Consider the following 24,373-nt stretch of genomic DNA (forward strand, 5'->3'; position numbering starts at 1 on the left):
GCATGTAGCTTTGCAATAAGACACATCAAAGGTGAAAGAGAAATTGAAAGGTGAGTTATAAGAAAAAGAATATTTCTAAACATACACAAAATTAATTGCAAAGCAGAGTCCATCCTGGGAAATGGCACCTCCCTCAGTGCAAGAGACAGAGTGACACATTAAGGAAAGGGATTCTCATATCACACTCCCCAGGGCTAGGCAGACAGCTCTGCAGGAGCCATTTCTGCCCTGAAACTCACCTTCTGCGCCCCCATTTTGGGACACTGATGATTATCTCCATTCCCACAGGTCACTCTCACCTCAGCCTATGACACATTTATCGGAAATCTAGGGCCAGGGCAAAAGCAAACACAGCAGGGAGAAGCTGATGGAATTTTATAGCCAAAGAGCATTTTTGAAGCATTTTCAACCAACCTCTACCTTTTTGCTGATAAATAAGCCAAGGGCCAATGCATTCAGCAAAGAGCTAAATCTAAGCCTGGCTCTTCTGGCCCGGCCAAGTCAGCCTGTGCCCAGCGGTCATGACAGCCTCTGAACTATTTTCATAGCCACTTGCCCTCCAAGTTCCCTAACACCAAAATGAGGGCAATAACAGTCCTCCCTTATGAGCGGTAGGAAGCACTAGATGAGATTGCTCAGGAGCTGTACGTAGTGCAGTGTCCAGCACCATCTAAGCATCTAATAAATTACACCTATTATTAGAGTTCTTCGATATCACTTCCTTTCCTCTTTCTTGTGTCCACACAGTTGGGAAGGAAGAATAAATAATGGGAAAATGTTTAGACTATTGCTGTCTGCCATTCCTGCATTTTCAAGTGTTCATTGACTTAATAGGCTGTTCCTTGATTACAGCCCTATATGGGTTTGAATTTACATTCACAAGTATGTTTGAATCTCACTAGTACTCCTCTCTAGAGGCTCATGCTAAGTCAATACCTCTTATCCCATGCACTTAAATTGGTGTTGTAAACCACCATTTGGACTCCATAACAGAATTGCTAATGGAGTGATAATTAACAAATTTCCCAATTATTCTCCTCTATTCCAGATTTGCCAGGCATTGCATCTTCAGAGCTGTCTTTCACCTTCAGGAATATCATGGGCAAAGAGGATCTTTAAAAACCACCCTTGATGACAGGCAGGTGATTTAATGAATTCTAAATTGCTTAATAAATTCCACAATTTATTCTTCACCGTTGAGTAATATTTTGGCTTCTGCCCTTCCCTCTCCTCATCAACCATGAAAATCTTTTTTCTTCCAACCCCAGTGGATGTCTTAAGCTGTTCTCCTGAAGCACAAGTTTACAAAGGCATCATAATTGGCAAACCCTGGTCTAGTTTTTACAACCATTTCCTTTCTTAAAAATTTCCCCTGCTTGGTACCTGGCCTTTCTCCCATATTGCCGGCCACTCCATCGGGACCTTGTGTCTCTTGTTTTCTTGCACCCTCTAAATATCGCTTCTTTCTATCCATTCTTCATCCCCAGTGCCCTGGCCTCATTTAAACCTTCTTCACTGTCACCCTGACCACTGCCATCGCTGTCAGAAAGGGTTTCTTGTCAACCCCACCTACCTTTAAATACAGTCTTCACTCTACAAGCAAAATTCTCATTCAAAGAAGCAAATTCAGTCACATGGCTCCCTTATTTTTTTTCACCTGCAGCATAGCATCCAGACAGCTCTCTGTACACACAGCTCCACGGCTGATCTCACCCTCCGGGCTTCCCTCCTGAATTTCTTGTGGCTTTCCTAGCCCCCTTCCTAGCACCTACCACTACACAGTGCTGTCTTCCCCTTTGCATACACCCAAGTCCCTTGATCAGAGATGTCCCCGCCCCTCCCCACAGGCAAATCTACGCAGTCCAGGGTGACTTTCTCAGGAGTCGGTAAGTGGTTCCCCAGCACACAGCAGGCCCAGAATCCCTCACAGGAGCGAGTGCATTTACACAGTCCCAGGGTCTGTGTCTCACTGACTCTGTCCCTGGCTGGAGCCCTGCAGTCCTAGGCTCCTCCCAGCAAGTCAGCACTCAACCAGCTGCATGCTACAGTGACTAGAGAAGACAGACTAGTATCCCTCCACAAAGATATTTTTAAACCCCAAAGAAGAAAAGATGACACAAAGCCCTGCGTCTGCTCACGTGAGTGGGTTCCATGGGATTTTCAGGAGGAAAAAACCTCGTGGCTCTAACTGATGGCACCAGAAGAACAAGCCCGTCCCTCAGGCGCTATTTAAATTCCACTCAGTGATTTTCTTTTTAATTCATTTTTATTCCAGGTGCAGCCCTGCAGCTATTTTTAAACTGATACTTAAAATAAAGTAATACTAATAACTGGAGTTATCACAGGCTCCTGCAGTAACAGGGCTTCTTGCCTCCCAAAAGAAAGCCCTTGGTGGAGTTTGACAAACCCCAGTATCCCTTCCCCAGGAGCGGGTGGAGAGCGAACAAAAAAGTCCTCCTTATCAAAGGATTGTGCTTCCCTTTGCAAAAGCACTCACTCCTACATGCCTGGAAATGGTTCGCTTTGCACATTTCACTATTGGTTTTCAAGTTATAGACAACCTGATAGGAAGACTGCAGGGCTGGGCAGCAGAACAGAAAAACACCAAGCAACATGCACTTCCTCCCACTGTGGCCAGCACATTGCCTGTGACAGTCACCGGAGGCCAGGAGGCTGAACACAGATCCAAATTCCAGGTCCCACTCAGGCCCATGGAGTCAAAACCTCTGCTGGGAGAAAGCTGTGTCTGTCATTCATGCATGCATGCATGGATACATGCATTGCTTTTTTAAAATAATGCATGCCTCTGTAAAGTGACTGCATGCTCAGGAAAGCTGCCCCAGGAAATGGAGTTTTGTGAGCGGTGCTCCAGAGACACAGCCCTGCCCCTGACCTGCTTGTGTCAGCAGGAGCCAGCTTGTTTCTTTCAACTCATTAAGGAAAAAAAAAATCATGCTTTAATTACTAGCCTGAGCCAGCAGGGAGTCCACAACATTAACAGCCTAGACAGGAAACTCTCTCCAAACAAGGAATGCGGGACGCTGACTGTCTGGACCCTTACTCCCCTCCCAATCTGGGGGGTTCCCTTCCTTCTCCTCATGAACCACCCAAATGGACAGCACAGACACAAGAGGTAGCCGGTGCTGCCTCCCCGAGTGCTGGGTATGGGTGGAAAGGGCGTGGAGCCCCAGAGGGTTAGGGCTCCTGCAAAGAAGACGGTGGTGGACAAGGCCTCCCGCCCCCCTCAACACACACCCACCCTGGGAAGTGATCCCATGACTGAGTCGCCCAAGCCGAGTTTCTGTCATTTGCAACCAAGAGTCCTGTGTATTACACGAGGTCATCCAAGTTAAAACAGAGCCAGTTCCAGGGTTTCATCTCCCAGGATCCCAAAAAGGAGTCAGATGGCACAAACCCACGATAGGCTCCTCCAACAGCCACACAGAGGGCCACCCAAGGAGTGTTGCCGTGCCATCTGGTCCCGGGGCCTCCCCTGAGACACCCCAGGTATTTCAGTGAGTTAGTTGGTCACCGCATCAGACTCGGGACTCACTGGAACCCCCTAACTATGCTGCCTGCCCCCGGAGCGCATGAGCACGAGGCAAGCTCATCAGAGGTCACCTAGGAAGGGACATATCCTGTTGTCCAAGATGGAAGTGGCCGTCTCTCCCTTCCATCAATTTCCATGGCATTTATTCTTCCTACCACACATCAAACTCTTTTTTTCCCAACCCAAGACAGCCTTCAAGTCAGAAAGACAATTGCACAATATTCCCCAATGTCTTAAACTTCCCAGCCTACAAAATCCCATGAGAGAGCCCCAGCATCTTCTAATAAGTAACATCATTTTTAAAGAACAGTTCCATCCATTAACACCATCCCGCCATTGAATATTCTCTTAACAAGAAAAATGAAAACCACCTGAAAGATGTGATCCATTGCCACCTCCTACTCTCCTGTTTTATTCTTTCCATTTTGGTTTGGACCAGGGGAGCACTGCTCGCAGACCAGTCCTAGGCTGCCCGGAGCACTTCTGAGCCCTTGACCGTGGCCCTTGGCTGGTGGGACCACAACCAGACCAAGGCAGGGACCGGCCTGCAGGGGGCGCTCACCTCTATCAGGCCTGCATCCAGCAGAGTCCTTGCCCGGCAAGAATAGTTAAGGTTACAAAGGGTTCGTGTGTGCCTTTCTCCCGTTTCATTTTATTTCATTCTCATCATCGGGTTATTCCATAGATGAGAAGCTAAAGCCATCACCTGCTCTCGGACCACAGGTCTGCCTCCCCTAATGTCTACCACACACTTTTGTGTCCTTATTGCACCCTTTGGAACTTCCCTGCTACAGCGTCATTCTTAAAACCCCCCTCATGTCTTCTTGTCATGAAGAAGGCTCACTGGACCACTCACATTGAGTTCTTTAAGGACAGCAAACTTCTGCCTGAATCCCTAGCACACTGAACTTCACCCATTACAGGGGAGATACAGGGTCAATGTTTGTTGAAGAATAAATAGTTGGAGTATTCCTCATTCAGCATGATTTCTAGACCCTGCACTTCCCTGGCCATGTCCTCAAGGGGCATTGCAATGTTTGAATGTGTTTGAATACCAGGCAATGTGACTGAGCCACTGAGGCAAGGGAGACAGAGAGTGTTCCCAGCATGCATAGGGCCCTGGGTTTGATCTCCAGCACCACCAAAAAAAGAGAGAGAGAGAGCAAACTGTATTATACACAGCAAAACTTCCCTAAAAAAAAAAAAACCATAAAACTAGGGGGAAACACAAGGCAAAGGGGATGAAAATGATTCAAGTATGGTATATGTATGTATGAATCTGCCAAAATGCAACCCATTAATTGAATAACTGACAAAAGGAAAAACAAAATATGTCTCCTGAAAGTGTCACAACCAGAACTATATATCACACAGGCTCAACTGTGCAGAATTCCAGGCCCCCTTGGCCTTCTTGCCCTGGGCATCCAGCCTTGATTCTGAAGCTCGAGATTGTTTGTCTTTGCTCTCTGAGTTTGCACTGCCAACTCCTGTGAGACTGTAGTCGACTGCAGTTCTTAGATGTCCCTGGTTCTGAATGTATTTGATGTATCCGGTCATTGGTATTTCAAATCCAAGAACAGTGCTTTAACATTTAGCACTACTGTATTTCTTGTTGTCAGTCAACAAAACCAGTGTCTTCCCTTCCAGTGCAACCCTTCCCAGCTGCCTTTGTCTCTCCAGCTAAATTATAAAGTTCCAGAGGCAGTATCTTATATGCTTTTATAGTAGGAGGAAGCATAAATATTCGTCATGGTAACATTCAGCAGGCATTCAGTAGGTATGTGCTGGTTCACGCACTCCACTTTTACCCTAGTCTCTCTTTTCTCAGAACACTTGGCTTCTGAAGAATCACATCTGTCTCCCAGGGCCTAGACCTGAAGACTTGGGCCAAACACCATCTGTCTTGGTTACTCATTGCTGAGACAAAATACCCAGTGCCCAAAGTTAAAGGAGGAAAGGTTTATTTAGCTCACAATTTGTAGAGGTTTCTGTCCATAACTGTCTCGCTCCAAGGCAGGGTAGCACAGCAGAGGGCATGAAAGAGGAGAAACAGTTCATGATGGGCAGAAGGTAGCAAAGCAAGCAAGGGACAACCACAGCTCTTTCTATCCCTTATATACACTCCAGGCTACTCAGGGCAGGTAGTACTCACAACCTTAATCCTCGTACCCTTGATCCTAGCATTGCACCATGAATCAATCCCCGCATCACACTCTAGATCCAGCTACCCCTGAAAAAGCCCCACCTACGACCACATGAGGCAGGGGACATCTAGACACAAGTGATAACACCTTCCTACCCACATACTGCAGCCCTGGCTCTTCCTTTTCTCCAGGGGACGTGCCGGATGTCCTCTAGGTGGCCAGCCTGCAGTGGACACACTGCCCTCCCTAGGCGATCTTCCCTTCATCAGCCTCGTCACTGTTCCTCATACCCACTACACTTCCCCCATACTCCCTCCGCCGCTCCATACAGCCACGTGCAGGAAAAATACCCAGACACTTGGGTGAATACCCACTTAACCAAAACAGAGGAAGAACCGTTCACTTTAAACATGGGATTCTCTCTATAAAAGGATTTGTCATGGAGTTTATTTTTATAAAAGACCCCGTTAGTGTATTTAACATATGATTTGATGTGCCCAGACACAGTTAAAATGCAACTGTCCGTGAACACATCCATTGTGGAGGGGGAAGCCTCTGGACCATCACAAGTAATTGTTCCCTGCAGCACTGCTATTTCGACACACCAGCCGACGGCCTTGGAGACACTGTCACTGACTGAGTGACAATGGATCCTGTACAGCACAGAAGTATGTATATAAGGAGTGCTTTTCCTGGGCTCGACATATCTCAGTTTTTCCATAAACCTTATAGTGAACTATAGAAACCATAGATTCCTATATCTAGAAATGACCTTGATTGAACTATTCACATCAAGGACAATTGAGCTAGTAGAAAAATTTACACTACAGATGCTCCCTGGCAAACCCATCTAAGTCCCAACAAACCCATCCTAAATTGGAAATACTGCAACTGGAAAAGGTATGTAATACACCCAACCCTCCAAACATCCTTGCTTAGTCTGAAGTTGAACAAAACCATCTAATACTTCATTTTATAACGAAGCGTTCGATATCTCCTGTGATGTATCAAAAACTGCACTGACAGTGAAAAGCAGAACGGCCGCACGGATAAGCATTCAGACCACGATAACGTCAAAGAATCTTGTTGAACCACTAAAAGTCAGGACCACATCTTGTTACCAACTCCCCAGCGCAGCCCACCTGTGAGCTCCCCCTGTGGAGGCTGATGGTATTGCGCCCATCCTCCCCTACAGTTCAAATGATGCTCACCAATTACTGTTTCATAGAAGCCGTGGGACATGAGACCCTATTCATCTGAAGCTCCTGCAGGTGTTTCATGGCAAGCTACACCATATTTCAATATTTCATTACAAAAAGAGTAATCTGGATGCCCTGCTGCATATATCAGTAAAAACAGCCATCTGTACCTTTACTTATTCAAACACTGCTTTGAACTTATCTTCTCTTGGGAGAGGAGGCAGAGCGTGTAGATGAGGCTTCCTGGGACCCCGCACAGCCCCTAGGCCAGAAGCAGCATAGGGAGTTTGGCAGGGCTGTCTGCGTGCTCATAACTGGAGCCTAATGAGGGAGTGGAAACAAACCTACTCTCTGCAGTCACAATTACCGCTCCATTTGCTGAAGTGGCACCTGGTTAGAGGGCTAATAATCGCTGCTCCATTATTTGTAGAATGGTTTGTTTTAGTTTTTAATTATGTCTTAGGTCAGTCTTTAACTTACTTGAGCCTTAATGGGTCTGCAAAAAAATGCCTCAATTTCTCATTCGCTTATATCCTAAGGACCCCAAGGGCTTAAAACTCGAGTCTATAAGCAAATACTTTTTATAGCTAATTCACAAAGACTGTATATATTACACTGCAGTGGTTTGATAAATATGCACAACATGTAATGATTACCACAAGCAAATTAACACACCATTGCCACCCGTGCTATACATTAGATACCCAGAACTTACTCATTTTATAGTGAAATTCTGTACCCTTTGATCAGCATCTCCCCATTTTTCCCACCCACGACTGTAATCAGTGCTGTTCTCAGATGGTCCCAGCTCTGTATCTGGTCAATGATATTTCAAATCCAAGAACAGTACTGTAATATTTAGTGTTATTGTATTTCTTATATCTCTTGTATTTCTTGTTCTACCCTCTGCTTCTGCGAGTTTGACTTTAGATTCCACATATGAGTTGCATCATGCAATATTTACCTCTTTGTGTCTGGCTTATTTCACTTTGCCCACCGCCTTCCAGTTTCATCCATGTCACGAATGACAGGATTTTCTTCTTTTTCATGACTGAATAATATTCCACATTTTCTTTATCCACTCACTTGCTGGAGGACACCTATGTTGTTTCCATATGTTGGCTATTGTGAATAAGGCCGCAGTGAACATGGGTGTTTCTATAAGATACTAATTTTGCTCCCTTTGGATATATAAGCAAAAGTGGGATTGCTGGTTCCTATGATAGCTGTAGTTTAACTTTTTGAAAATCTCCATATATATTTTCCATCAGGGATGAACTACAAGCTGCTATTATCTGAAAGTCATATTTAGAATCGAAAAGAAAAACTGCATACAGGTTCAACACAAAGGTCAGGGGAGCCCAATGGCCGGTGGGTGGAGGAAAGCTCTCAGAAGCTCTGGGTTAGGGGACAAAAAAGAGAACTGTGCCTACCGATACACTCCCCAGCACTGAGGTGCTGCAGGCTTCTGGTGAAATGACCTGAAAGTTAGGTTTCAAAATGGGGATTTGGCAGGGCACACAGCTCAGTAGCACAGCATCTGCCTGGCAAGCACAAGGTTGTGAGTTCGATTCCTGGTACCAAAAAAAAAAAAAAAATGAGGACATGAACTAATCTTCTCTGTGATGGCACAAGCCTATAATCCCAACACTTGGGAAGCTGAGGCAAGAGGATTGCTGTGAGTTCAAGGCCAACAATGGCTACATAGTGAGTTCAAGGCCAGCCTGAACTGCATAGTGAGACCCTGTTCAAAAAAACAAAAAGGACTTGACTTTTTCCAGCAAAACAGCATATTCCACGCTGGATATTATGTGGAGATTTGACATTAGCAGGTTTAAGCCATTTTTCTTGTTTTAATGGGTTATTTCATGGAAATAGCCACAAATTATTCCTTGTTTATAACAAAATTACTTATTAAATACAGACAGATTGGAAAAGTGAATTATGTTAGCAAAACCTCAAATTGCTTTCCACATTATCAATCCATTCCTGCCTTCATGGGGAATGGCCCAAATTTAAAGTAACATAATCAACAGCCCAGACTTGTTTAACATACACTGGGTGGGAATCATGTGAACCACCACGGCGGATGCAAAATGCACCCTGAGTTGCCCTGTGGAATCGTGCTCCAGCACTGGGGACAGAGCCACAAACATGAACTATAGCATCAGGCAAGAAGTGGCCAGTATGGCAAGCTCCATGACCTGAGGGCTCATAAAAGCTTGCTTGTGCCCGAGGTGTCCACTGAAGGGGCGGGATCCGAGTAGAGCCCTGCAGCATGGACAAAAGGGGGCCGAAGCACAGGAACATGCGTTAAGGACAAGAAAGTGAGGCAGACGGGGGCGGTCTGTGTGATAGAAAAGCAAGTTTAAAGCACGACACTTAGAAGCTGCGTGGCCTTGGGAAGTTGCTTGACCTCGCCGGGCTCTCACTGTAAAAGTGAGCTACTAGAGGAACCTGGTTCACAGGCTTGCCATGAAGAGGGAAGGGGACAAGGCAAGGGAAGCATTTAGCAGCACTGCGTTTGGAACTGCGGGCAGCCCTCAGTCAGCGCGAGCTATTGTTCTACTTGTACGAGCACACACAAACCAAGGGTTGAGCTCTCTACTGGAGCCAAGACCAGTGACAAGGGCCTTGTTTTACAAGAGCAACTCATGGGCAGAGAGAGGAAATGGGTCATACAGCTCCGTGGTGCCTGTCGTGAAAATGAACGTAAGGGAGTGACACCGGAAAAGAGGTCACATCAATACCAGCAGACTCTTCCCGGGCACTGGGGAGGCGGGGGCATCTCCCCAGGGAGGCGATTCACACAGTCAGTTCGCCCTCAGCCACATCCTAGCCTACTCCACGCTGTCAGCCAAAGGGTCCCCTGGAAGACACCCCCCTCCCAGGAAACTCTTCAGGTTGGTGCCCTACCGCCCTTCCCCTCGGGCAGCCCGAGTCACCAGAGGCCCAGGTGGCCAAGAGGAGAGGCTGGCAGGTGGGGAGCAGGGGAAGCCACCCTCCCCACACTAGCCTCCGGCGGAACCTGAGACACAGAGCGATCTTTATTGGAACCCACGCAGCAGCTTGTCTCCCCGGGGGCCATTGCTGGGGTGGGGACACTTCTGCAGCAGAGGACAAAAGGCAAACTGAGGAGATGGTCAACTGTTGCTTCAGAGGGAGACTTCTGGAGCCCCTGAGGCTAAGAGCACTGGGGACCAGGAAAGGTTGCATCACCACCTATCGTCCAGAGCTGAGGTGATGAGACCCGCAGCAATGAAGACAGGACAGCAGAAAGGCATCCAAACAGGGAGCTCAGGAAGGCACAGGTCAGGGACTTGGGCTGATCTCCAGAAGCATCTTCCACACACAGCACTGAGTAAGGCGGCTGAGTAGCCAGAGTGTGGGGGCACCTTCTCTGCTGGCACTAGCGATCTAATGACATAGCTCCTAAGGACACAGTAACAGCCAGCAGCGAAGGCCAGTGTGAATTATGGCTCGGGCTTCTTGTAAAGAGTATTTATTTTTCACCGCATCATTTTGATGAAGCCGTGTTGACTCACACAGCGTTTTCAAAGAGGTCCATATTTTAATTAGAAATGATGCTTCCAGCGAGATTGGCAATAATAGCAGCGGAAACATTGAAAACAGTGAAATAACTCTTAGTGAACACGTGGGACAAACAGGCATGATGTGAAGAGGTGGTTGGATGCATCTATTGCTAAACTGCATGCATCTTCAGGATCCAAAGAGAACCTTCCTGGATGCCAGCTTCGTGTTGTGCAAGGTCTCCTCTTCCCACAGCTGTGGACTGGGCATCGGGTTTGAACCAGGTAGTCCTACAGGCTGTCTGTACAAAAACCAGAGGCTGAACCAGGTGTTTCCCCTGCCGTTTTTGCTTCTGCTACTAGCTGCTAGGGACACACAATTCTTACAGTACTTCACGCACCATGGTTCCCTGATCAAAAGACATAAAGCCAGCAGCATCTTGGAGAAACATCTACCGTAAGTGTCTGACAGTCTGCATTTCACATTGTTCCCATGTGAGAAATCTGGGCCAAGAGGTCCACATCAATAGACAGGCGTGGGACATGGTGCCAGAATGCGGCGAAATCGGCCTCTGTCCCTTATCAGGAGCAACCCTGGCTTTTAGGATGAACTTCGAGAGGACTCATCCAATAAGTGCCGGCACCAGGTAGGACTAGGGAGGAAAAGCTTATCAGCCTGGTCCCTCCTTTCCTGCCCAGTTACAGGATGAGCAGAAAATCACACTACTAAAACCCATAAGTGGCTCTTATAGAAAGGCTTGATCCAGCCCAGGATACACCATGAACTAAATATAAGGATATCTTAAGTGCTGGTGCAAGAATGCTGGCAAAGCCCAAAGAACCATCAGGCAGTGCCGGCAAGGCCTGCGACACAGAAGGCCCATCTCTGGGCTCAGTGTCCACTCCAATGTCTCTGCAGATGGGCTCGGTTCTCAGCCTGATGCTCAATGTCGGAATATAACTGGGGCTGCCCTCTCTTGGCCTGGGCCTTGGAGAATGCGGGGGCAATGCCAGGTTCAACCTAACGTAGAAGTAAAGAGGCCAAGGGGAGCTGGCGATGCAGGTGAGAATGAAGGTCACCTCGAATATCTTCTGCATTGCAGAGAATACACCTACCACAGGCTGGTCTTCTTTTGAATTCAGCAATGCCTTCTCTTTTCAGCCAGCTTCTAAAAAACAAAAGTCATCAGCACTCTGGGAGGCTGAGGCAAGAGGATCACAAGTTCAAGTCCAGCCTGGGCAACTTCATGACTTACTGGTAAGATCCTGTCTCACAATGTTCAAAATAATAATAATAATAATGATAATGATAATAACAAAAAGTGTTGGAGATGTTGCTCTGTGGGAAGATTCTGGACTCAATCCCCAGTACCAGGAAAAAGAAAAAATCTATATTCTAGGTAGGAATTGCTCTAGGACCCCAATACTTTAGTGTGAATAAATTAAACAAATCATTTAAGTCTTTGTTAGGAAGACAGGGAAAACCAGAAGAAAAGGCCAAGAAGCATAAGAGTTGCCCTTCTTGGCTGCCTTGCCCTGAGCTGACCTCGTTTTGGCTCCAGATAAGCTGTATCTCTCACTCCTCTACTTAGCACTCCAGGTAGCAAGAACAGACAGGGGACACACTGGGGTCCTGGGCTAAGGATGAAGCCTGTGGGAGCATGGTGAGGCTTCAGCAAAATGCCCTGGAGTCCAAGCCAAGTGGACATGGGGACAGTACCCAGAAAAGAGAGTGTCCAGGCCAGCCAGACCCTCAGGAAGGCCATCTAAGGTAAAGATTTGAAACGATCCCTAACTCAGATCTGTGCCTCCTCTCCTATCACAGTTGGTAGATAAGATTTCCCACATAATTGACAGCTTTCATTATCAACGAACAAAAATACAGTATTTCTGAAAATTGTGTTGTTGTCAATAATAAGCACCTTGAATGTCTTCATTTGGTACAATTATCTTCAGTCCTGGGTTCCCTGAGGCTACAGGCAGCAGTGAGGGCTTGCAGAGGAGCCGTGACACGAGGAACCAGTCTCCTGGGCTCTCATTCACCCGGAAGTTAACCCAGCCTTCCTTATGCTAGGGGCCAGCAGGGACTCCCTTTGGTCACTCCTGAGACAGAAGTACAGAGAGGAAAACCCACCAGAATACTCTGTGTGTGGACAAAAGGTTTGAAGGAACTCACAGCTCCGGGTATACATTTGCTGAGAAAGAAGGACACTCAGGATTGTGAGTTTTCAGAAAATTGATGGATACCAGAAACAAAATTCTCTCCACACAACCTTCCAGAGTCTCTAGGGTAAGATGACCTCACTCACATGCGCCCCCTGCTGGTAAGGAAACAGGTCACTAAGCACCACGCCACTGGAGGCCTCCTGAGGATGCTGGGAAGATGAAGGAAATAACCCTCTCCGCTGAAAGAAAATCCAGGCAAGTCATATCATGAATGGGGGCTGCTCACGGCTAGAGGACTCTTCAGGGCTTCAAGTTCCAGTGTTTTTCATAAGGAACTTAAGGTAGCCTTTGGGAGACATAATAATGTCTGAGATAAAAGTACCTTAAAACCATAAAGCACCACAAAAATAGCTAGTATTATTTTTAAAATATTTGGGAGTTTTGAAAACATATACAGTAGTGGAAATGATGAGTCTGCTTCTTCAGTCTTCAGCCAGGCCAGTCCCAGGAGGGACATGCCCTAGGTACCTACTTGTTCATTTATTCAACAAACACTCATTAAGCATTCACTGGGCAGCTAGATGCTGGAGCTAGAAATATAAACAAGATCTCCTTCCCACCCTCAGTGACTAGGTCCAGAGAATTGCAATACTGCCGGTTCTTTTTGTTTTTTTCCGGTACTGGGAATCGAACTCATGACCTTGCACTAGCCAGGCAGGCACTGTGTCACTGAGCTAAATCCCCAGCCCCAATACTACCTGTTCTGACCTCCCTCTTACATTCCTAACCTACAAATCCCACTTCATCAAGATCCCTCTGCTCAGGAGGATCTCCTGTCCAGTGCAACCCATGCCTGAGTATGCAACCCAGCCTGTGAACTAGCCAACCCTTTGAGGTTACCATGAGCCAGGAAACTCAGCCCTCCTACCCCTACCCATCTTCAGGGCCCTTTCGAACACTTTCATGTCAAAATCTGGGGCTCCTGGTGCACACAGCATGCAGCTTAGTGGAACTACAGTCTTTTGACGTCACTTTTGGAAGAACGCATGAAATACCAAACCAGTAAACCAGAGGTGTATCTCCACCCCTGTGTCCATTGGGGAGACGCACAGCAAGTTAGGCACAGACACTGAGGCCAGAAAGATGGTTTGAATCCGGGGTTGGTCACCTTTGAGTCTTTAAGCTGATTTTTGGACCCCTCTGAGGCTTAATTTTCCAATTTGTAGGACTCAGCTAATAATACCTACCCCAGTAGTGATATTCATATCATTAAATGTGATGCTGCTGGTAGATAATTTAAGCGTGCTTGGCACTTGTGACAACTCTACAAATGGTAGCCAGTATTATTTATAATTATTAAAGTCATTGCGATTGATGTGCTTACACCACATAGCCCCCAATAGCTCCAGTGCCTCTACGGATGTACACAGAAAGCAAAGCTTCCCCAGACTGTACAGCAAGTTATCTCTAACCTAATTCATGAACCCCAATTCATCTTGCCTTCTGGCAAACTAGCTTTTAGTCCTGAAGGTTACGACGTATTTATCCTTGGTTTTAACACTCACCCAATGGACAAAATAAAAGAATAAATCACAACAGAAAGCAATATTTCACTTACCAAAAAATTCATTGGGTTGCCTGTCTCCCGCTGCATTCATACATAATATCTTGGTACACTTCCTCACAGCAGGTCCCCTCCTTTGCCAACTAAAGCTTTCTCTTCACACCACCACCTCTCTCTTTTGTGGTTCTCTCGCCTCCACTTCCACTCTACCAACTGCCTCGTACGGCTCCAGAACACTGCCTTCACTGAACACATGTCTGCAGCTGGTGCGGGGTGCTCCGAAGACGACACAGATGATCAGAGAGAGGCTGAGAAGCAAAAAAATTAACTCTGCCCAGAGAGAATCAGCCTCAGCCCTGGGTTTCTAGGAAGTCACCTCTAAGGTTTGGAAGGAAATGACTCACAAAAGGGTCTTTGTTGCTTGGGGACATGGGTCATGCAGCATAGTATAAAACTGAGTGAAAGTCGGGCTTGGGTCTTGCCACATTAGCTTAACCTCTGAACAGGCTGGAGATGGAGCCCATCTTGCCTATATAGTGGAGTCTCCCCCCCGCCCAAAATCTGGACACCATGGCCCAGGCTGGCAACACTCAGTGCACACTGTCATACACTGATGTCAAAAAAGCACAGCTCCCCGTGCCTCCTGGGAAAAGGAGAGCAGAACAGTGCACATTTGGAACTCTCCTGGACTCTGCCCTATGCATTTCATCCACTGGCTGAGTTCATCTGTGTTTTTAACTGTAATGAGCTGTGCCAGTGCTTCAGTGCATCCTATGAGTCTTTCAATCCAATTATGGCAGGTAAGCTTGGTTAGGGGGAACCTGTACCTTTTAATTGGTATCAGAAGGGAAAACTGTCTTGTGGAGTGTTCCTCTATCACTGTAGAAGACATTGGAACAATGCTTGCAGACGGGCACCCTCTAGGAAACCAGATAACCATATCCTCAGACCACTCCCTGTCATCATACAGCAAACCGCAAGGCCCAAACTTGTTAACTCTGCATCCCACGTGCAAGTCCTTGTGGCATCTGAATGACCGGCATCCCTGAATTAATGTGCAGAGATAGATGGACCTTCCTCTGCTGCAGTCTTCCCTGTCCTCTAACCTCCATGCATAACAGAGGCGAGGCCCCGCCTCAGGATCACTTGGGGTGTCTATGCCTGGCACAGTCACAGCAGGTGATGGATGGAATGGGGTATCCTATGCAAGACTGTACCCGGGAAACTGCCACTTGTGCCCAGGTGTCCCATTTGCCTGGAAAATATTACAGCCACAATCCTCATGCCAAGAGAGGAAATCATATAGACAGGAAGGGAAAGGAGAGCCAGAGGAGTTCTCTGGGACAGCCAGAGGCCAGAAACAGGGCCATGAACACCACCACTCCAAATCATCAGGAATCACACCTCCTCAGGCTCGCTGGGCCCCTTCTGCTTGGAAACAAGGCTCCTTTTCAAGGCTGCGCTGCTATCTGAAGTGGCTCAGTGTTCAGATAACTGGAAAGCAAAGCAGTACATGCTCAAGTCAAGACTCAAGGGGAAAATACAGGAAGAAGAAATGTCAGCATTTGGGAAGCAATGGAAATGGAAAAAATCTCAAAAATAGCAAGAGTGGAAGAAAATGTATTTTGGTGATAATAGGACTGGAGTGAGCCGAGGCTGGCTGAGTGCTATATCGGATCTGAACTATCCACAATATCTTCCTTTGTTAACCCGGAACCCCAGCCAACTGCCCCAAGAACGCCGAGTAAAATTGAAAGAACTTACTGGACCCCATATGTTTAAAATGAAGTGGTTTCGGGGCTGTATCAGTTAGGCTGTATCACTTAGGCCTAATATTTGGATTTCCTTTAAATTGCATTGTCGTCAACGGCTGTTCAGGCTGAGTTGCTTAGACAGTAAATTCTGGTTCTAGCTGCCATTTCACATTATGCTAATGTATGTGAGAAGCTGTCTCCCTGGATACCACAGCAAATTGCTAGCTGAATCATAGAAATGCTGTCAACTTTTTTTTTCAAGTTTTCCATTTTTGCTTTGCTATTGTGTGTAGTCAAGAGAAACCGAGAAAGTCAGGTAGGGAGATTATAGATATATATTACATTTTTTTTCCTCAAGCTTCCATTGCATTTGTTTTGCCTCTTTAAGAAAAAGCTGCAGCTTCCTCCCTTGCTTCTAAAGCAACCGCGTGCATGCTTCCATTTTATTTGAAGTCATTTCTTTGCCCAAATATGTGCCAGCTTCAAGGAATCGGCCTTGAAAGCCAGTAGAGGGAGAAAGAGAGCGCCAGACCCTGATTTTCTATAGATTCCTCTCAAAATCAGAGCCTGAACAAGTGGACCTTAGCTAAGCCCACAGAGAAATATGCAAATATGCAAATGGATCCTATAGGTGAGGTGAGTTTTTAAAAGATGGCCCAGGGCTCCTTGGAGCAAATGGTGTTGGCTTGCAAAGTGCTTCTAGTTTTGGCTCTACTCTCCTCTCTCCTCTGATGACCCCTTCACTGTGAACAGTTCCTTTGTCTGTAACTGGACGAGCCCAGAGGTTCCTTACAGCTCTAACATGCTATGTCTCTGGCACTCTTTCTGGCCTCAGCTGCTGGTGAGACCCAGGATAACAATATCTTCCTATGGTGGACCCAGATGTAGACCTAAGAACCTAGTAAGGATCCTTCCAGCTCTAAGATCTAAGATTCTGTGAAACTGTGGTACAAACTGGGTCACTTCTCCTATGGTCAATAGCAGAAGAGATTGGTGTGTGCAAGAGTTGAAGACTGAGCCCACACTCCCTGTCCCCGCTTGCCTTTCCTGTGGGACACACACACTGAACTCTCCGCTTTGCCATGACCTGGCCTTGTTCTGCTTGCTGGAGCTGTGGGGAGACCTGGGAGCACCTGGCGGTGAGCCTGGAGCAGGGCAGGAGCTCAGCCACAGAAGTGGTGATGACAGTCACAATCCCAGTCATTCACAGTTCTCAAGCACTCAGCCTTAGGCTTCTGTTACGGTTGACACATTACTGGCTGCTGGTTCTTCAGAGGAGCCTGAGGAGCTCCAGTCTTCGCCTTCAGCTTGGTCATCTCCTGGCTTCTGGTGCAGATTGTTCAGCTTCCACCTGGGACTCTTCAGCCTTCTGGTGCTGGCTCTCTGGTCTTCATCATAGATCCTTCAACATTCCCTGGCAGACACATCAGCCTCCTGATACAGACTTGCACGGACACTGTGTGAGCTTCAGGCCTGGGACGGGGCTCTTCAGTCTCCAGCGTGCAGACACCCTCTGCCCACTTCCTCATCCAACTCTGTGGCTGACCATTGTAAGCCAAACTTGTAATTTCTTACACATTTATATATCTTGTGTTATATCTGTTTCTTTAATAAACCCTAACTGATACAGCTTCTTGTCCTGAGGGCACGTTAGCTCTGGAACCTCATATGATTAGCAGTCTTATCCACAAGCACAATTTCTTTGCCTAATCTGTCCCATGTCCCACCACTCAACAGCTCCACCCATGGCCCAGTAGCCACTTTTTCTGCAAAGATTCTAAACTCTGTCCCTATTTCACCCCTCACTCTCACCCTCATCCTCACCCTCATCTAGAATTCCAGCAAATCAAGGGTTGAAAATTCAAATGATTTTGGGAGATAAGCAAGATACCTAAAGTTGTGAGGTTGTCCAGTTTGAGGAACAGGGAAAAGTACACAGCTACTATGGCTTAAGAGAACTAAGAACATCTTCCCCTGCCTCACAAACAAGGCAGTGAAACTGAATTTTCAAAAATTTTGGACGAGAATGTAACTCAGTGGTAGAGCACTTGCCTAGCATGGGCAAGGCCCTTGGTTTGATCCTCAGCACCACAAAACAAACTTTTGTGCCTCCATTCCATCAGTTTTTGACTGCAAGTAATCTACTCATGCAAGATGGATTTCCTTTTAAATATAAAAAGATACCTGCTTTGAGAATTCAAAATGCTTTTCAATGACTGAGGCTCAACTAGGGTTAGCATTTACATTATTGCAAAATGATCCTTTTTAAGTTTAATAAATCCTAAAGCTTTCTTACCATAAAATGCATGTGATCTTCTAATAACTGTTTTAAACCCAAACTTCATAGCTTTTCTATAATTTTCCAGTGGAAACACTCCTAAGAATGAAATATGGCTCCTCCCAACATGACATCATTAGGTATAAAATTGATCTGCAGTTTTACAGTTTTATCTTTAAAATTAAGTATTTTGTGTAAATTTTGTGCTATACTCTGTTTAATTTGAAAATAATGTTTTTTAAGCTACTGACCTCCTACTTAATTCTTCACTCCAAATCTTCAAGCTAAATGAACATTTCCACAAGATGCACCATGTTTATATCTCAGATGGAACCTGGGTCTCACTGTACCACATAAATGGGAAGATGACTTACACTGCCTGCTTCCTAAGGACAAGCAGGGTAGGTTGTGGGCTTGCAAGAGTGCAGTACAAAGACAAGAAAATGTGGGGACAGGAAGTGACCTCTGGAATGTTGGAGAGAAGTTTGGCTAATTAATCCTTTCCTCAACAGTGAATTATGGAAAATAGCCAAAATCCAACAATATGAGAACTTTGGGGTATTGATCAAAGACGTAAGGCAAACATTTATTGGAGAGCTGTGGGAGAGATCCAGGTGTTAGCCTGGGGATGTTCCCATCCCCATTGCTAGCCCTAAAAACACAGTTAGGTTCAATTAAATTGGGACAAGCAATCAAACCATCAGCTTTGTTAATGAAAGTAGATGATTTGACTGAGAGCAGGGTGCAAAACACATGTACACTCATACAAAAACAATTTTCTGGGCACTGCCCTAACAATAGTAATCTTGGTGGCAAATAAATGAGGAAGATCAATGTCAAAGATAGCCCAAGATTGTTCTGGTTGAGGCACGGAACTAAATAGCAAACAAATCTGAAATATAAAAAAGAGAGCCAGAAGATAAAACAGTGGACTTTAATGCGCTCCCTAATAATCCTGGTGGTCTGAAAAGCTGCCTTATAAGAAATAATAAAAATCCTCAATCTGAAAGGAAATAATTTGTATACACTCAGGACGATCAGAGAGAGCACCGGCTATCTACACAGATCCCCGCGAGTGTGAGGACTTGTGTAGGTACAGAGAAGACACAAGAAGGCCTAAGAGAAAGTCAACACCAGGATGACCTATAGAGAGACTGAACTCTAAATGTACAGAGCAAGTCACACACAGATTCCCAGCAAAGGATGGAAGCCTTACCACATCAACATGGTGAGTACACCCTCTAACCAGTTCCCGGCTAACGCTCAGCCGGGCCAACTCAGGGAGGGCACCTAGGAAGCCAGACTTAAAATAAAGGGGAGGAGTCAGGAGCTGAGGAGCTGAAAGGGAAACCAAGGAGGAGAGTTGTGCATCAGAATGCGATGAGCTAGAAAGCTCTCTTATCTGAGGACAGGATTTGAAGGTCTCAATGGTCACCTAGTTGTCAAAAAGAAGCAAATTAAAAAATAAAAAGATAAAACAAGTATTTCTAGAGTCAGAGAAACATGGCATAATGATCAAAGGGACAATACACTACGAAGGCACAAAAAATATATGTATATGTAATGAAATCATCCTAGTTCATTCACTAGAACTAATTTTTTACATTTTCTGCACTTTGAGTTCAGGCTGCCTACACACACTAAATTAATAGAGTTTTAAAATGATTACAGGTTCATAGAAAGTTACAAAATATTACAAGAAGATCCCAGTACGCTTCAGCTAGTTTCCACAATTGGTCAGATCTCACATAACTGTAGTATGTTATCAAAATCAGATATTGACATCAGTGTAATGTATGAGTACAATTCTATCTCATTTTATCAGAATTATGTAACCATGGCCAGAACTAAAATACAGAACTATCCTAGCACTATAAATACATCCTTCATGTGACCCCTTTGTAGCCATACCTATTCCCTTTTCCTTAACACCCCTAACCCCTAGCAGCAGAATGGTTCTCTTCATCTCTATAATTTTACAATTTCAGGAATGTTATATGAATAAATTCATACAGTTATGACCTTTAAAAAAAAGAGCCAAATTACAGAATCTCAACATATTCTAAGGGTCATACTCCTGAAAAACATGCTGTATCTTATATCTGAGTACTCAAACAGATCCTACACAGTTTTAGTCAATAGTTTGGAAATATAGTTCTCTACAGGAAGAGCTATTTGGAGGTCAGTCTACATGACCCTCAAGGCAGAACGAGGGAAACAAGGTGGAGGACTTACTTCCTCTGCCATTAGGGAAACATTAACAACAAGCTGGATCCCTGGGTCCTGAATTTCCACCTTACCCAGATTTTCTCTCCATTTGAAATAGTCAACCACTCCTTCCTCCCTGAAATACCTTCTTTGTGTGGACTCTGCACCACCGACGCCCTGGTTTCCCTCCTATATTACTGGACACTCCCTCATAGTCCTTTATTGGATTCTTTCCATTCTTGGGGCTCTACTTTGGGGCGCCCTGCATCTCAGCCATTGCACCCTCCCTGATGAGCTCAGCCAACACCAGGAGTGTCAGTGCCACCCTACACTGATGACACCTGAGTGCCAGACACATATATACTGTACTCCTCATCCCAATCTGGATGCCAGCTAGGCATTTCTTAGTGTTGCACATCTCACAAACTAACTCTCTTTTCCCACACTCTAGATCCAACCTTGTTAGCGACATCTTGAAAATGTATCCCAAATCCACCTGCTTTTTAGTACCTCCACTACTACCTGATCCAAACTGCAAACACCTCTCACCTGGCTAAGTACATCATCCCAACGGGCCTCCTTACCTCCACCCTCCTTCCTTCTAACAGTTCTCCTAGTGGCCAGTGTAGGTCTTTGAGTATAGATTTTACGATACCATGTAAAACTCTCTACCACTTTCCCATCACCCTGGGACGGCATCCAGAGGCTGGCCTTGGTGTAAGGTTACATAAACTTGACCCCAGCTATGGCTGTCCCTCCAAATGCACCCCTTACTCCTCTCTCCTTCAACCACACCTGTTTCCCTGGAGTACACATCTCAAGTACCTTCTGCTTTGCACTGGCTCTTGGCTCTACTTGGAAGGTGCTTCCCCCAAATATCCAACCCGCTTTCTTCCTTCATTCAGTCAGGTTTCTCCTTGCTTCATCTGGAAAGCTTTTTCTTATCTATTGTACATAAACTGTCAAGTTATTTTTCAGCGCCCTATTACTTTTTCAACTGTTTGTTTATGATCTTCTATTTCCACTGCATAGGAACTAAGCACGTCTATTTCGTTCACACTAAATACCCAGTATTCAATAGAATCCCTACCACAGGTAAAGGATAGCTACTCAGTGAATACAAGAACGGATGAATGGATGCACAAGTGGATGAATGGCTAGTCCACCTCAACCCCAGACACAGACCCCAGCTCCCTCGATGCCTGATGTGTCCCGACCTTTTGCTACAAAAGTCCCCAAATGTCACCCTGAAGACTCATGCTGGTGTATGTTTATTTTCACCCAAGAAAAATAAAGCGAAAAGTAAGAACAAGGTGATGACTTTCATTGAGCTAAATGTTTATAACAGTCCTTCATTCTAAGATTGTCCTTGTATTAGTAGAGACTCTGACTAAAAACAAAGAAAACAAAACAACAAAAAGTCAGAGCCTGACACACTCCTGAAAACTGAGTATAAAATAAGTCTTTACATAGTACACCCCTTCTTCCCTTTGGTCCCTTAGCTATCTCTCTTCTTTCAAAGCTGTTTTTCAGGAGACAATGTACCCTCACCCACTTCTCTCACTTCTACTGAGAATCAGTGACTTGAGATACTTACGGGACAGAAGAAACTTTTCATATTGTAAAGTTAAAAAAATTTATAGGGAGAAAGACATCCCCCTGATTCATAGATTTTGTAAATACACAGTGTGATTTATTGGCTGCTATTAAAATTGGGTCACCTTTACTTGGCACCTGGAATCTTAGGACTCTGCATACTAAAGTTCACTACATGGCCGGGAGTGGTGGCGCACGCCTGTAATCCCAGTACTCGGGAGGCTAGGCACGATTGTTGCAAATTTGAGGCCAGCCTGGGCTACAAAGTGAGCTCAAGGCCAGCCTGAACTGCAGAGCGAGACCCTGTCTCAAAAAGACCAAAAAAAAAGAAAAAAGAAAAAAGAAAAAGTTCATTACATGACACAAATATCAACCCTGGCTAAGTACATCACCGCACCTGGTCTCTTACTTGATGTAAGCTAAGGGGCCTCAAGCTGCCACTTCTAGGGAGCTGGAGGTAGCACCTGTGGGCAGCTGCAGTCATCTCAGAGAATAAGCTATCCAGTGCCCAGCAGCCTTGTTGACATGGCCTGCTAGGGTTAATCTCCAAAGGATCATGTCCCCACCCAGCTGCCTCTGTGCTTTGCTGAGATCACCCCATCCTCAGATGCCAATCAACCAGGAGAACTGCTTATTTCCCTCTTGAGAAACAAAGCAGATTCAAATAAATGTCCTTGCTTTCCACCAAGAATGCTCTTTACTGTTACTTTGTTTCAAAAGCCGGTGAGCCCCGCTTTTGAAATCTTTTTGAAAAGCAAAAATCTAAACTCACAAACAAACAAAAAGCTAGAAGGGGAAAAATCGTAGGAGAACAGGGAAACATAATTTCCTTTACCAAGAGATATACAGCTCTGCTCCAGGACACAAAGGCACCTCTCATCCTAAGAGGAGGCACTTTGTTCTCTTTGGGGCAGGATTAAGGTCCCCAGCATCAGGAGCTCCTACTCATTGAAAAGCTTTACAAAAGGAAGGCAGAATGTGCATCTGAAATGTAAATAGAACTAATAAATGTGTCATTTAAAGCAGCGTTTCAGGAGCACAGCTCTTCTGTAAACCAAGATACACCTGCTGCAGGGAATTCAAAAGAACATAAGCAAGGTGCATGCTGAAGCTGGTGCTTTACAGATCCGGGAGCCTGGGCAGAAGGGAAGAGCCTGGATCTGTCAGGACCCACAGGCTGCAAAGGCGAGCCTCAAGGGTTAACTGAGAGGGTGCCCAAAGTTGGGCGGGATGAAAGGAACCAGTAAAGAAAATGAAGCACCCAGGGGTGGGCAACAGGGGGCAGCTGTTCTTGTTCCTGGGCCTGGGGAACAAGGGAGGACAGGGATGCTAGAGGCCGACAAGAGCCAGTGCTGTGGGCAGGAGCTCTGCATACGGCACAGGAAGGGTGGGGGTGTGGCTGGGCACAGATAAAGATCGCCGGCTCCTTCTTGTACGGTGCTGCCCAATGACCACAGCCACGAGGAAGGCGGATGTCAAAGGAGCTCAGGCACTGCGGTCCACACAGGTCATCCTCCACCCTGTGCTGCAGGATGTAACACACCAAACACAGCAAAGAGCCTGGGCTGAGGCTCAGGACACCTGGGTCTGGCTTGGCCACTACTGGCTTCGTGACTCAGGCCCAACCTCAGTATACCCACACTTCTCAGAAAGAGACTATGCACGATGGTCTCTCAGCTTTCACATCTTGTGACTCAGTTTATTCTGGGAGCACATCCAGGAACTATACCGATTCAGGGGACACACAGAATTAGTAATAACACTTTAGCTATCACAGTTATCACAAGGCTTTAAACCACAGCCACTAAATCTGCAGAATAGCCTGTGCACTAACTTCAGAATCCAGATGGACATCCAATCCATGGGCACAGAAAGACTGGCCAAAGGGATTCTCCTCTCTTGCATCTCAACAACTTTATCAGTAGAGCTACTTCATGTCTGGACTGGTTTCCCTTGGGGTTAACTAAAGAGTTCAGGATTTCATGGGAGTGCCTTGTTTCTTTGGAGAATTGCAAATCTGGGTGCTGTTAGAACATGAGGCATCTTGGGCTCTAGAACTTCAGAGGCTGTGTATGCACGAGAGGGCACAGTTAACAGGGCAGGAAGGGACTGGCACCCAGTCCTAATCATCGAGACCACCCCTCCCGCCACAGGGCTCCCTGTTCCTTTGCATCCTTTCCATCCACGGACTGGTGCCTGACCCCTGCCCGCTAGCTGGAAAAGGACCCGAGGGTCCAGAAGTTCTTTCTCTGTGCTCTCGAAAGAAGATCTTGCTGGGCATAGTGGTGCACGCCTATAATCTTAGCACTCTGGGAGGCTGAGGTAGGAGGATCACAAGTTCAAGTCCAGCCTAGGCAATTTAGCAACTTGGCAAGACCCTGTCT

General features: G+C 46.0%; 1 protein-coding gene across 1 annotated transcript in view; it reads right to left on the reverse strand.

Moving 5' to 3' along the window:
* Tmem178b (transmembrane protein 178B) overlaps nucleotides 1–24,373 on the reverse strand; it is a 360,893-nt gene that overhangs the window by 189,547 nt on the left and 146,973 nt on the right. The gene's annotated exons all lie outside the window — the stretch shown is intronic.

Source organism: Chinchilla lanigera, unplaced genomic scaffold (genome assembly GCF_000276665.1).
Source record: "Chinchilla lanigera isolate Chin_1 unplaced genomic scaffold, ChiLan1.0 scaffold00093, whole genome shotgun sequence".
Classification (NCBI taxonomy): Eukaryota; Metazoa; Chordata; class Mammalia; order Rodentia; family Chinchillidae; genus Chinchilla; species Chinchilla lanigera.